Source organism: Lepisosteus oculatus, chromosome 12 (genome assembly GCF_040954835.1).
Source record: "Lepisosteus oculatus isolate fLepOcu1 chromosome 12, fLepOcu1.hap2, whole genome shotgun sequence".
NCBI classification, from domain to species: Eukaryota; Metazoa; Chordata; class Actinopteri; order Semionotiformes; family Lepisosteidae; genus Lepisosteus; species Lepisosteus oculatus.
Genome location: NC_090707.1, coordinates 32,532,186 through 32,548,044, shown reverse-complemented (window position 1 = coordinate 32,548,044; position 15,859 = coordinate 32,532,186). Strand labels below are relative to the sequence as shown.

Sequence of the window (15,859 nt, the reverse complement as noted above, 5' to 3'; positions counted from 1 at the left end):
GCCGCTGGAAGAGGTGTTAGTGGGGCCAGTAGGGGGCGCTCACCCTGTGGTCTGTGTGGGTCGTAATGCCCCAGTATAGTGATGGGGACACTATATTGTAAAAAACGTGCTGGCGCACTATGGCTGCCGTCACATCATCCAGGTAGGGGCTACACATTGGTGGTGGTGGAGGGGAGTCCCCATTACCTGTAAATCGGTATTATCAGCAACAATGAACGAAGAAGCAGAGCTGGTGGAGTGGTACCACAAGAACAACCTCACACTTAACATCGGCAAAACAACAGAGATTATAGTGGACTTCAGGAGGCACAGAGGACATCACACACCCATCATCATTCACAGGGCTCCAGTCGAAACTGTCAGCACCTTCTGGTTCCTTCGCCTCCAGATCACTTAGAAGCTGAGTTGGTCAGAAAACGCTGCTGCCATCCTCACTGAAGCCCACCAGTGCCTTCACTTAAGGAAGTGGGGGATGAGCAAGACAGCACTCACAACCGGCCTTGAGCTATACTTCAGGACCCAGCTCACCCTGGCCACGATCTGTATTCACCCTGGGTTCTAGTAGGAGGTATCGCAGTATCAGAACACTGACAAATAGATTCAAAATCAGTTTCTTCCCCCAAGCAGTGCGCATTATAAACAGCTCAAATTAGCACCTGCAGATATTAGCACCTGCACTTTAAGGTACTGCACTGTTTGCACTATGTCCTGTCTTGGCTGTATTATAATGTCTGTTGTCTACATTTATTGTCCATGTCTGTTTGTCATTTGTGCCTGTTTTCTTTTTCTCTAATGTTACTGGGTACAGCTGAACGAGTAAGCATTCCAATGCACTTAAGATAAAGATAAAGAAATCTTGAATCTTGAATCTTGAGTGGAGTTTCCAGAAGAGTGCTATAGGAGTGTAAGCAAATATTAATTATTATTCAACTCCCATTTGTGTGATAAAGTTGCTGCCTTTGCACTTCCTCATATTTTCCATTTGTGTCTTCTGGTTCAAATGCAGGTAACTTTGTTAATAACTTTCAGGGTTTTGAATGATTGAATCGGGTGCCTGTAACGAAGCATAGATCAGGACCCTATGCAGACGGTATAATCCAGGAGTAAGTGGAAATGGACACGGGGAGGAGACGATGGAGGAGACGATGAGGAACTGGGCAGGTTGACGAACAGGGGGGCACGACGATTATGCACTGGTGCTTGGGGGGGGGTGTGGCCATGGCGAACAAATCCAGAGGAGTCCAGGGGGTAATCCAGGACGAAGTCCAAAAGTCCAAACCTGGTCGATCCATCCAAGATAAAAACAAGACTTTAAGGTTTAAAAACCGGAATGGGATCCGGCGCAGGGATGGGGAATAAAAACGGGTGAACGAGGCCTGGCGCTCCGAGCCCTGGACCCAGATGGTCAGGACGCCGTGGTGAAGCCTATGCCGTCGGGTCACTCCTGGACCCGCTGGTAGGTGGACGTCCGGGCGTCCATCTTCCAAACCTGAGCCCAGAAGAGTGATAGTGTCTGGCTTAAAATAGGAGGGGTAGGATAGGAGGCAGGTGCACATAATCAACTAAAATGTGAAAGAGCTGGAGCCCCCTTAAGAGGAGGGATTACGATCGTGACAGTGCCATAGAAGTGTGTTCGTCATTCGTTCCTTTTTGCCTGTCGAGAATTTGGTTGGCTATTTCTTTTAAGCCGAAGAGTAGATTTGGTCTCTGTCCTCTGGACAGGTTATAGAGCAAGAATATCGTTTTGTTTTGTGTTGTGGGAAATGTCTCTAGGGCATTGATGTGACAAATTGTACATCGTTAAGTGCAGTGCCTTGCAAAAACTTTCATCACTGCCAGTAACACTGGATTTGTGTTAATCACATTTTTCAGACTTTTTGGATCTGAACTGTGATGATCAAACTGACCACAGTTGTATGTGGTCAGAGGTTGAATGCAGCGAAACCTGAAGAGACGTTCTACAAAGTGGAATTTATTGATTACAACGTTCTCAGTCAATACTTGGTGGAAGCACCTTTGGCAGAAATTACTACTGTCAGTAATTTTGGATAGGTCCCTACTAGCTTTTCACAGTAGAGTGCTATAGTTTTGTCTATTTATCCTGGCAAAATTGCTCCAGTTCTGATTATTCCATTGGGTTGACAGACTGCAGTTGCCATGTCTTGCCATGTATTTAGTATTGGACTCAGGTTAATTTATTGGCCCAGTCAAGGACAAGCTGTTCCTGTCAGATCATTTCAGTGCGGCTTTTTGCTCCGAGTCATTGTCCTGCTGAAATGTGAGTTCTTGGGTGACTGAAACAAGGTTTTTCTATAGCATTTGCCTTTACTTTCCACTGTCCATTTTCCCCTTAGTCCTGATAAGCTTCTAAGTCCCTGCTTATGAGACCCACCCTCATGATCCAGCCACCGCTGTGCTTGATGTGGAGCTGATAGACTGACCTGTTCTGTGGGGTTTCCGACAGATGCAACACTTTGCATTTAGACCAGGAAGTTTAAATTCTGTCTTCTGTGACCGTAAAGCCTTCTGCCACATGTCTGTAAAGTATATACGATATTCAGGATGAGCTTTTTCAAAAAAGGTTTCTTTCTTCAGCCTCTTTCATACAGGTCAGCTTTCTGTAGGTACTGAATTATTGTCAATGCACGAACACTGACTGTTTCATAAGTACGACTTTGTAAGTCTTTCAAAGTCACTGATGCCTTTACAGAGGTATCCCTAACCAGTTCTCTACTTGTTCAACTGCTCAGTTTAGTAAGGCAGCCCGGTTTAGGCAGTGTTTGGGTGCTATGTTGCACATTCCAGTTCTTAATGATGTGGTCTGTACTTAAGAGGGGTAAGTAGCCCTCTCCTGATCTGTGCCTCTCTACCACTTCTTCATTGACTCCTTCTTTAAGATCCTTGGTCCTCGTGATCGATTTTGCTCTATTGCTATGTGCTATATGTGAGGATTCTTACAGAGATAGATGAATGTACTCTGAAGTAACGTTAAAACACATAAATTACACAGAGACGTTACACTAAGTTTCAAACAGGTATGCTAGCCCGTGAAGGGACTGCAGTAGCTGACAACCTGCCACTAGGGGGCAAAGCGCCTCTAACAATTGTTATTGTCCTTACTGGATGGCGATTAGTGGATTTGAAGGGTTCGTGTCAATATTCGTACATGGGTTTAATTAGTGGCGGTTTACTGTATAAATATGAATTCACGGGGCTAGTCGGGTGTTGGGTTGGATGCAATCTGAAAAACTGCTGAAAGCCAGAAGAGGGCTTTATTTAGACAGCCTTTTTGCTGAAAAAAAAAAACCCAGCACAAATATTGTAATTAAGACTCCTGTAGCATGTGTAATTGTGGATTCTGCATGTGCATCCTAATATCACTCTAGCTATTGGTGGTGGGGTCTGTCCCACAAACTGTTCTTTTGTACCTGAAGTGATTTAAGGGTTGCCATTACAAAGGTCTTGAATACTGTTGTTGTGCAATTGAGAACTGTCTGATCATCTTTAAAATTTTACGTTATCTACATACTATCATGTTTTTATCTTTGAAAGTGTCATGATTACAAGTTTAGAACATAAGAAAACGCGAAAGCATTTCCTGGAGTACATACTCTTCTATGGAACTGCACAGTAGGTCTTCTCCTGCCCTGAATTGGATAAAGCAGTTAGTAAATGGATGGGTGTATATTATATAACTTTCTGTTAGATTTTTTTACTACTTCACAAAGTTGTGTAGAAAATTTAAATGTCAACATAAACATGGTGAAGCGTTAGATATCCATGAAAAAGATTGATCATGCTGTGAATAGCTATAAAATGTTATTATATACAGTACTCCTAACTCGTGGGTTAATTTTAGGGTTAGGGATATACAGTATAAAATCACTTTATATTTAAAGAGTAGGGATTAGGTGAGGTGTTAACATGTATGATAATGAGTTCACATTAGAGGCTAGTTATTATCAGATTTATGTCACTCTATTAATGCTTTGGTAGCTTATTCCATTTATAAAAGGTCTGTATAGAGTGTATGGCATCTGCAGCCGTTAATTTAAAATGTTAGTCATTTTGATAAGTACATTTTCCAAGCAGTGATCCTTTATTACTTTATGATTCTGGTTGCTGTACCATTATCATGCACTTTCCATGTTAAACCAACACCTAAACCTACATTTCCTATATTATCATTGTCTGAATTTTGAATTTTAAATCATACATACATAATTGGGCATAATTGGTTCAGTTGTGTCATTTCTCTGGACAGATGACAGCAGTTGGAGTGATACCCCTAAACTGATTGACTTTTGGAGTTTTGTTAGCAGTCTCTAAATAGTCTATTTTGGTTCCTTCAGTACAATTGGTACAATACTATCAGGTATTTTATTTTAAGTGGTTAGCTTTGCTGCCTCGCACTGGGGCCCGGGTTTCAATTCTGGAGCTGGGGTGCTGTCTGTACAGAGTTTGTATGTTCTCCCTGTGTGGGTTTCCTCTGGGTACTGGTGGATATTTGCCAAAAATGTGAGGTGTAAGATGTAAGTAAAGTGTATATAAGTCGGAGCAGCAAGGTGCCACAGTGGTTAGCATTGCTTACCCAGCGGGTCCTGGATTCAGTTCCTGGGTGCTATCTGTATGGAGTTTGCATGTTTCCCTCTGGTTTGCCTAGGTTTCCTCTGGGTGCTCCAGTTTCCTTCCACAGCCCAAAGACATACTGTTTGAAAAATCAGCCTTGGTCTGAGTGTGTGTGTGTCTGTGTCTGTGTGTGCCTTGATGTGTGATGGTATGGCCACAAATGTTGAGTTACAGCAGAGCTCCACTTGTAGTAATTGGCAATGCCCATCTGACTATAATGAACTATGCTGATCAAATACTGGCATTTCACTGGGTTTCCTTCCTGTGGGTCCATCCTGATATGACAAGATTCCAGCAAGACGATCCTCATGTTGCAACAGTGGTTTTCCGGTGTGACATGGATGACCTACAGTACTTGCCAGACTTGAGATCCCCTGACCTTGTGTAGGATGTATCTTGAGCTCAAGGACCAGCTTATCAGAATAAATGCTGAAATTTGCCTTCTCAAAGGAATCAACCTGTGAAGGACTTGGGCCAGAAGCAAGTCGAACTCTTATGATCCAGGAATGATGGGATCAAGCCTGGGCCTTGTCACCAGCAGAGTCTGACTGAGATTCTTTCAGTGGGCTGCACACAAGTGGCTGAGGGCCACCAAGTACAGGGTGTGAATAGAAAACCAGGGCTCCCTCAGCTCTCAAAATACAGAGACCGTGACGGTCTTGCAGCCTCAGGCTGTTTTCTCTGTAATGTGTTAAAAGATGAATAGCTTTAAGGTGTGTGGGTCAGAACAGTCTGCCTACACGACACAGTCTTTCTCTCCCGTGTGCATTCACAAGGTTCTAAGCTGTGATCCCAGATGTGAAAAAAACAACTTATGATTCCAAAGCCAGGTGGGTTTGCTAAAAAAATAACTGGCAAACCCAAATGGAAAAATATTCCAAGCAATTTTTTGAACAGGTTGTTTCTTACACAGTGGATCAATAAAATGCACAAAATTAAAACCATCTATTTTCACATACTGTAAAGTACCATCTAGTTTCATATCATCTACAGTATGGAACTGCAAAGACCTCACCTGCATTTTGAACTGCATACTAAACATATAACAGAAAGAAACACACTTTTAATATGTGCACATTGGTTTACTGTTTAGCAAAGTAGATGTTTTTCTTCTGCATAGTTGTAAAAGTCTTTTTCAGGTTTCTGGACCATAGTGGTTTAAATTCATGAACCAAGTACGCTGTAGATCTGGTTAAAGCTGTTCCCTGCAGTTTCCAGTTTTTGAGGGATGATATTTTTCACACCACATTTCATTTGACAACTGAAGAAATTCCAGTTTCTTGCAAATCATTTTTAAGTTGCCTAAGGCATTTGACTTATTTCTGCAAAATTTCTGAATGGTCGTCAGTGTTTAACAGACATTGTAAGGGACACTTTTGGTTTGGAAGCCACAAACATCACATCAGCCCAAAACATGGTAAGCTTGTTCAAAATGTTTCCAAGATCTGTTGCCAAAGAAAGCAAACTTGCTTACTTGTTCAAATTCAAGGTCAGCCATGACAGTAATCCTCCTTTTTTACTTATCATCATAGAATAACACACTTATGGCTGTGTTGTCATGTGAAGATTCAGTTAGTTTTTGACCAATATCATTCATGTGTAATGTGTTTCACATCCTTTTCAAAACCAGTTGTCAAGTACTTGAGACAAAGTTGTGGTCCATGTGGCACAATTTCTGTGAAATACACTTTCTTCCTTGTTTTCCTACCTGTTATTATGAGCTAAAATTTCAAGGACTAAACATAATAAATATATATAGGCAAAGCTATAGTACATAACAGAGCCAAAACAGCTCATCAGGCCAGAGTTTTCTGCATGCAACAAGCAGACTAGAGAACAATTTAACCTCTTAGCGGAGCTGTGTATGGAGTGCAGTTACAACACACTCGAGTTAAACTTGCATCAACATAGCTGACAGATATTACTTAATTGTTTTACAAGGATTTGCACATGCAAGATATCTCTGATATCCTCGAAAGCTAGCCATTGCATTTGTTTTCACAGCCAGTGAAACTATTTACAAAAATTCTCAAGATTTTTAATGTTAGATAAAATTTAGTCATAATTAAAAATGTTGCCCAAAAAATAGCAGTTGTATCCACATGTAGCCTTTTTCTTAGTTATTAGAAAAGAAAAGGTGGAGTATGATCGTGTTTGCATGGGCTGATCACTCAAACAAGGGTGTTGGTTCAGTAGAAATAATAATTAGAACAACTAAAAAGATTGTTTAGGGTTGGCAACGTTTGTGCACTAGTGCTTCTCAGTTACAGGAAATATCCTGAATGGATAGATAGAAAATTTACCCTGGTGTGAGTGTGTGTGCGTGTGTGTTTGTGTCTGTGTGTGCCCTGAAATATTGGATATAGTAGGAAGATTTCTGGGAGTCCCCTTGGAAACATTTATCCTAGTGTGAGTGTGTGCGTATCTATCTGTGTGTCCCCTAAAATGGAGGGGCGGCCCATCCAGGGTGTACTCTGCCTAGCGCCCGTTGCTTGCTGAGATAGACTCTGGCCCCCCCACGAGCCCAAATTGGAAGAAGGACTTAGAAAATGGAGAGAAAATAGATGAATAAAAACACACCCACAAGCAAAAAAATCTCCTCCTTGATATATTGTAACTGCATCGGCCCCATTGAGACTATTTACTTTAGCCCCTTCCAGAATATGTTTACTTTCTCTTATCAAACACTCTAATTTAGAGAGCTGGGGTGTGCTGTTGACATGAGGATGATATATAATTTCTGTGAGATTTCTAAACCTTATTTAGTCCTTTGACCTCAAGCTAAACAAAGAGTTTATAGTTTTGAAAGTAAGCACTCATAGCTGGGTAAACTTTATACCTCAGATAAATAGCTGTTGCTTTCAGGGTAAATTGCTTATTATAGATTGAAGGCTGAGTCCTTGTCTTTTAATAGCTAATAAAGTATCAAGAGATGGGGCGCCCAATAAAGCAGAAGATGGGAATATTATGGATAATCAGTTTCTAATATGAGAACAGCAAGAACTGATAAACATGACATCACAATTTCCTGTCGCATAGAAAGAGGGCAGGAGTGTTAATCTTTTTTTGAGAGTTTTTGTACATTTCACCGTGTCTGGATCTATTGCAAAGAGATCAGGTCAAGTTTTTAAAAATAAAATGAATGTTTGCATGATTTCGAGACGTTACTCTCAAAAATCAGTTAATTTAAGTGCATAAAAAGAAGAGGAGACCATTTAAGTCCCATCTGACTTGCTTGGTTTCTAGTGCTAATTGACCTGAACGTCTCACCCAGCCTTTTCTTGAAAGAAGTCAGGGAGTCAGCTTAAACAGTATGACTGGGTAGCTTGTTCCAGACTTTCACAATCCTTCATTTAATAAATAGCATTGATTTATTTATATACTCACATCATTGTGTAAGTCTGAAAACTAGATTTGTCTCTTTTTGTCATTCGTATCATGTTCTGTTTTTGAAAGCACGCCTTTTTCTTGCAGCTTCCATATTCGCAAATTAAAACGAATAGAAAATGTTGCATCTTTGCAAACCTTTCAGACAAAATTCTAGTCACTTTAGAGGATGGTGAAGTTTTTGGCCATTTGACCTTGCAAACTTGCTCAAGCTCTGTCAGGTTGGGTTGGATATCAATGGCGCGCAGCAAAATTCTGGATTTTTTTTATTGATTTCAAGGTAGGACTTTGACTGGGCTTGAGGGCATTTACTTTCTCCTTCCTAAGCCACCTCAGTGCTTGTGCCTTGTGTTTTTGTCCAGCGGAAAGGCGAATTTTTCCACAGTTTTAGATCTTTTGAGGTCGGAAGCAGGTTTTCATCTACACTAACACGTTTTTGTACTCGACACACAATAATTTCCCCCCTCAATCTTGAGAAGCTTCCCAGTCCCAGATGGTGATAAGGATCAGTCCAGTAACACAATTCCTCCACCCCCATGTGTGACAATAGGTAACACTGTGCTGTTTGGATCAGATGAACCACTGTGCACTAAAATGTTCATCACTTATCTTATTTGACCATGTAACCTTTTGCTACATTTGAAAGGTTTCATGCTTTGTTACAGGATTGTGTTTTTTTTCCACACTGCTGTACAGACCATCTTTGTGACTGACTGGAACATAGCAGACTTGTTTACTCGCAGAGGGAAAGTCTGGTATAGGCAGTGTCTGGGTGGCACGATACATCTTTTGCTTCTTCATGATTGACTTCATATTGCTCAAAGGTACTGTATATGCAGGATCTGATTTTTTATACCGTTCTTCTGATCTGTGCCTTATTCCAACTGTGTGAGTCTTTTTGAAAAAACACCTTGGTTGTTCCTGTTTGAATCCTTACTTGAGATTCATTACTTCATTAGGGACCTTACAGAGACGGGTATATTTATTCTTTGAACCACTATTGTTGCACACAAAAAGCTTTCAATTGACAGTTGTGTGTGACTTGTCAAAGTAGTTTTGTGTACCTTATCTAATTTAGCCTTGTCATAGAAAAGGATGTAAATATTTATGCAATGTCACGGTCGTCATCCCTCCTCTAGAGGGAGATCCGACCTTTTATTGTTATTTTCATTATTACATGCACCTGTCTCCTGTTTAACCCGTCACTATATAAGTATATATATCCTAAACTCTGGGCTCAGTATTGGAAGATGGACGCCACAAAGCTTAAACCATTCCCCGGGCTCGTGGGTATTCTGAAGGCAGGTCTTATGCCCCGCCGTCCTGACCATCTGGGTCCGGGGCTCAGAGCGCCTGGCCTCGTCATCATGTTTTTAACTTCTCTGTTCCTGTTCCGGTTCCGACTCGGTTCCTGTTTTTAACTGTTTGTCTTGGATTCATCTCCCGGTTACCTGGACTTTGAACTGCGCCCTGTTTTACCCTTTTGGACCCCCACTGGGCTTGTTCGCCTGCGCTCCCCCTGGCACCTGGATCACCGTCGGCGCCACCCCCTGTCAGTCCTCCCATCCATTCCTTTCCGTGTTGTCCTCCTCCAGTCTCTTCCGGATTATACCGTCTGCATAGAGTCCTACAGTAAATACACAGTCAAGACCGCCTCCCGTGACATGCAATTAATGGTGTTGATTTAACAGAGGCTCAGGAGGAGCTCAAGGTTTAAATCTCACTGCTGATCCCCTCGTTATAAAGCTCCTTGGCTTTACTCTGCACGGCACGCATCCTTTCTTCCACTCTACATTTTGTTGCAGATGGAGGCGTTTCATTACCGCAACCTTAGCTTAATCACTTTCCTCCCCTACAAGCCTAGACCAGTCCTGTCCAGTCACATTCTCTCCTCCCAAACTCTTGCCATGCCATCTGTAGTTTTGTTGACGCTCTGCAGAGACCCTTCTGTCCCTTCCAGGAACTCCAATCTCTGAACAGCTATGGCTGTTTCATCTCTCCTTTGCCCTTCTCTTCGTCTTTTTCTAACCCCCCCCCCCCCTTGCCCTGCTCTCCCTCCGTCCTGCATTCTCTCTGTTTGTCGTTGAGCATCCAACCGCTGAGCCGGAATATGCCACGGCAGCCATGGTGCGCCAGTACGCTCACCACACACCAGCTATCAGTGGGGAGGAGAGCAGAGTAATTAAGATGTTCATAGAAGGGGATTATTAGGAGGCCATGATTTGTAAATGGGAAATTAGGCATGAACGCCGAGGTTAAACCCCTACTCTTTTCGAGAAACACCCTGGGATTTTTAATGACCACGGAGAGTCAAGACCTCGATGTTACGTTTTATCCGAAAGGCAGCCACTTTATTTACGGTATAGTGTCCCTGTTGCTATACTGGGGCGTGCAGGGTGAGCACCTCCTACTGGCCCCATTAACACCTCTTCCAGCAGCAACCTCAACTTTCCCAGGAGGTCTCCCATCCAGGTACTGGCCAGGCTCACACCTGTTTATTTCAATGGGTTGCCTGCTGATATTTCTTCTTCTTTTGGGTGTTCCGCTTGGAATACGTCCTCATCCATTCCATCTGGAAATGGTAGCTCTCGTCCTCCTTTCACGCCATGCGACTCTTCCGGTCATACAAGCTCAAGCCCGCATCAAACACGCTCCTCGTTCATTTCTCCCGCACTGCTGCCGAACCAACTTGCTCTTGGCTCTGCGTTCAAAATTTGTCTGAGATTTGGGGATCCGCTGGGGGAGGGATGACAGAGATGATCTCTGACTAGCACTGTCATTTACAGTCAGAGTTTGAAGTTTGCTATTTTCGTATATTTCTTTGTATTTCTCTGTTTTTTTTCTGTCATTATTAGAATTTGACCAAACCACTAATCTCACGCTTCCCCTGCCCTACACGAAAAATACTCCCCTGGTTGCACACGACGCTGAACACATCTTTTTTAGCACCCTCCCCCCCCTGCTTGAAGCAACATTTGCTCTCTGGCTCATCCTTTGTGAGTGAGAGGGGATGTTTTCAAGAAGATATGTGGAGGCTGTTGCTAGAGTAAATATACAGTTCCACTGGGAAAACTCAATCACCCTAAACCAGGGGAATGCATTCATCACAGCATAAAAAGATTATTGGGACTTACGAAAGACAAGTGAAAGCTTTTGTCTCTGTGAATTATTTTTTAATTGTTGTCTCAGAAGGACACACACTGAAACCACAGACTGGTATTCTGCCTGATCTCCTACATCATCTCCATGACCCACAGACAAACGGTTATTGCCAACAATGCAACAAAATTGATGGACTTTGAAACCCGACAAGTTGCATTTCACAACTAGCAGTTCACATTGACTTATTGTATCGGGCTGAAGCATGGGAGAGTGAAAGGCATGCTGGGAGTACTGAGCTACATGCTTGTGCTCAGCATTTGTTTTACAGCAGGCTTCGATGGTATTAGTGCTTTGAGGAGACTTAAAGGGCAGCTGCAATGCTGTATTTATATTCCGGGGTTAGAAAGAATCGGCATTAATGAGTGCATTTTTAACCACACTGTGAAACTACAACGTGCAAAACCTCCACTTTACATCACAAAATAGACAGAATTTCCAGATGTACCCAGCGCCATATTGCCGCCATTATCTGCAATTCAGAACGAGGCAAGAAATCTTCCAGTGAGGTGAAGTGGCCCTACGACATTGTAAACAAGCAGGCTTGTGAACACATCTATTTTAAGCCATGAAAAATAGTGCTCTTGATTCTGAGACAAATACTACTTGTTAACTCTGCCTGCAGATTGTGTTGGAACATTTCTGCAGTGAAATGTCTGCTGCACAACCTGTAGTTTTTTGCTTGTGGTCCATCGCTTGTATGGATGAATATAGGCCACAGCTGCAGGAAAAGGTGAAGACTTCGCACAAGAGCAACACAGAACTAGCCTTGTCCAACTGCTTCCAGGGTTTAACTGGAGACAGGTGTGGGTACTGACATGCTGAAGGAAAATGAAGGACAGATATGCACCCAGGAGGCAGCCCTGCCCTGCCCTGTAAGTGGGAGGTAGTGACTGAGGGGATTCTGGACAGCGTAGGGTGCACAAGCAATATGGATTTCCTATGGTGTGTTGCTTGCCCGGTACCCAGGTTGAAGACTTTCAAAACAAAATGTACAGGGTCCCAACCTGAGTCGGAAGTGGGTCCAGTTGTCGTGATTTGTGCAGGAATAAATAACACAGGAACACAGGAACGGGTAGGTTGATATTAAAATAAATCTTGCAAAGCTATAAAAAAGAATTCAAAGGGTTTTTCTGAAGATTACAAGTAGAAATAAAGCACCACATAAATAAAGAAGGGAGTGTAAATGCTTCCTATAAAAAGTATGAAGTCATGTGTTGCACAGGTATTCATAAATTCAGACACCATATCTCTGGCTGAGGAAAGGTTTTATTAAATCCCAGAAATATAGAAGAATCAAAAGTGTTACAGGTACCTGAAGGACTTGAGATAATTAGTTCTCCAGGACCTGGTGGTATTCTATCAACTGTAATAATGGAAACAAAAGATTTTATTCACAGACCATTAACAAAACTCCTCCGGTAGTATCTCCTGGCAGGAGTAATAACTAGTGAAAAATGCTAATGTAGCACCCATCTTTAAAAAAAGTGGCAAAACAAAGCCAACTCATTATAGACGCATATATCTTACTACAAGAAAAGATGCACTCAAATATGAGCTCAAAGGAAAGTCCTACACTTTTTTTTTTCAGTGTTGAGCAGAGAAAACGATGAGAAGATCTGGTTTAAATATCCAAAGTCTGAGAGAGAGACAAAGTCAGAATCAATGGTAAAACATGGACCACATGACATAAAATAGAAACTATTTATTGAGAACTATTTAAACTATTCCATTTAAAACTTAAAAAAAAAATCATTACAGAAAGGCTTGTGGAACAAGATAGCCTACTATGAAGTAGTAGCTGACCATTGAGTCATAAATCAAATTTGATCCTTGATTCAAGAAGCTACTAGCACCTTAACAGACTATATGGATTAAATGGCTTCCTTGTTTGTGTCTTTTCTTGTATTGTGCTTATTATAGGAGTGATTGAAAACATCTCTAGAGAAAAATGACAGGCATGTAGATACGATTAATACACCTTTATTTGCAGGGTAGGAGGATTGATGGGGCTACTGTATATTCTAAAAATATCTTGCAAGCTAGAAACCTGAAGCAATGGGGATACAGAGTGGTTTATATTGTATAGGAGTTAAGAAATTCTAAAGACTTAACACCTAATGCAAACAAGGATGACATCTGTATTGATTACAGTTTGCTTCTTAATTCAATGGTAAATGATTAAGGAAAATATGTTCTTATTCACCTAAATGTTTCAAACAGCTATGACATTATTTGGGATGTGATGGACCATTGGAAAGCTGTTATCCTATTATGATATCTTTTGAAGTTTACTTTAAATTAATCTCCGAAATAAAGGAGGGGGTTATTATTAAGAAAATAGTCTATGAAGAATGAGGCAGAATTTGCAAGCGGTGAGCTGTGAGTCAACAGGATAAGCGCGGTCATTCTTCAAAGCCAATGCTAAATGCTCAAAACAACAACCAACAAAAAAACACTTCTCTAAAAGTACTTCCAAATCTAGGAAAACGTGTTGATGGGTTAGTGGAGAAATTAAGGAAAAGGTCAGCTATAAGGAAGATAAGTCTCCAAAGACTGCACAACAGGACCCATGATTCAAAGGCACTACTGAGAAATTACCAAGGGGAAAAACTAAAAGAAAGTTAAAAAAACACAAAGGTAAAAGATGACATAGAGCACATTTTCAGTTTTGCAGCCTTAAAAGTAAATAGTTGATGAGGTAATAGGGGATTAATAATAGACGATGATAAAGATTTATTGTAACATGCTAAATTAATATTTCATACAGGTTTTTACAAGAAGAGATATCAATAACATGGCTCATTTTATAGAAGGAGCTCAGCTGCACTGTACTGGGTAATTATAGCATAACTGACACTGAGGTTCTTCAAAAATGAAGAAATCACTGGAGATTGATGATGTTTTCCCAGTCATGCATAAAGAAAAGATGGATATTATTCATAAAGCCCTGCCTAGGATATTTCAGCTCTCACTTAGATTGAGAGTGAGATCAAAGCTTCAAAGATTTGAAAAAATGCCCAATGTAGTAACAATTCATATTCATAAGGGGGACAGAACTTAAACAGGGAATTACTATAATTAATTGTCACTGATCTAACCTGTCAGGTTTAATTTAGTCTTAAAACTCTCAGTGTACATATGTGTGTACAGTGCTGTTATGAATTTTAGACAGTCCACTCTTTGGCAAGAGATACACTGCTGTAGCATTGAATGTATACATAAGGCAACAATTCCATTTACCATTGTAATCTTATAATCACGTTTGTGAGCTTGCTGGACATTTCTTCAGGCTGCCAGAGATGGCCCATAGGACCAGTTCTTATTGTGATATATTACTGTATTGCTATGGCTAGTTTCCAGTGGTTCCTGGAATTGTCTATGAGGGGTCACCCTAAATACTCACCATCTTATTTTTGACAGCTTTAGACAATGATGTACATTGCAGTGATATCATCAGAGCTAAGACATGCTCCATATTTGTCTGTTACAATGCAATAAAAAAGTCAATCAGACAAAACCTGGCTTCAGAGATTGTCCCTACATGTTCATCTATATCTATTAATTATGCATCCTTTGTATTTTCTCTATCAGCTGAGAAATGGCAATCGTTACCAGTGTCTGCTGCTGTTTGTGTTATTCATCCAAGGTCCTCCAGACATTAAATGAATTATTTAGCATGAGTGTGTGTTTATTGTTGTGGCTGAGAGAGCTGTAATGCAGTCCTTGGCAACTGATTTCCCTCTGATGTGCACCTGAACATTTCCCTATATTGAACACTGCTAGATAATGACACCCCCCGCCCCTCCCAACTGTAAATATCTCTCATGCCTTATGACATTCAGCTGCTGTCAAGACTCGGAACGTAGTTAAAATTTATTAAAGCCTACGGGAGGGTCGGTTTGCTGATTGTGCAGAAGTGGCACTTTAGATGACTTTAAAATTACATTAAATATTAAGGCTTCTCCCTTGAAGTTTATCATGGCAGTTTGGCAGTCAGCTGTTGCTTTTGCTGTGATTACCCTATTCATGAGGAGGTAAAGAACTTAGATGATAACTGGAACTGCAAACTAAGATTGGTTTAGAAGATCCTTCTGTGTGTACAATGGCACTGTGGCTCAGGATCTGCGCCTGTGGCTGGAAGGTTGCCGGTTCAAATCCCGTGGCTGGCAGAGGAATCCTACTCCGTTGGGCCCCTGAGCAAGGCCCTTAACGTCAGCTGCTCCAGGGGCATTTCAGATGGTTGACCCTGTGCTCTGACCCTAAGCTTCTCTCCCTGTCTGTGTATCTGTGTCTCATGGAGAGCGAGCTGGGGTATGTGAAAAGACAAATTCCTAATGCAAGAAATTGTATATGGCTAATAAAGTGATCTTATCTTATGTCTGGCCTGACATGTGCCACAGTCACAATTTTTACAACACCAGTGTAAATCCTCAGATTATATCACAATGCTAAATCACTAGTAATCTCGATCATTCTGATTTCCTAGAATACAAACAGACTGAAAATCATCCAACCAATGATGACATAGTAATGTGCAATGCGTAGAAAGTTCCTTTGTTAGATATACTGTATACACATGGGTCAGAAAACATCACCACACTATCAATCTTCAGATCACTGTCGCAGTTTTTCAAATCTTACAATATCACCTATTCTACAATGAGCTACTGTATGTACTGTA

General features: G+C 41.3%; 1 protein-coding gene across 1 annotated transcript in view; it reads left to right on the top strand.

Annotated features, from left to right (window-relative positions):
* Positions 1-15,859, top strand: part of ihha (Indian hedgehog signaling molecule a) — a 68,694-nt gene that overhangs the window by 10,351 nt on the left and 42,484 nt on the right. The window lies entirely within an intron of this gene.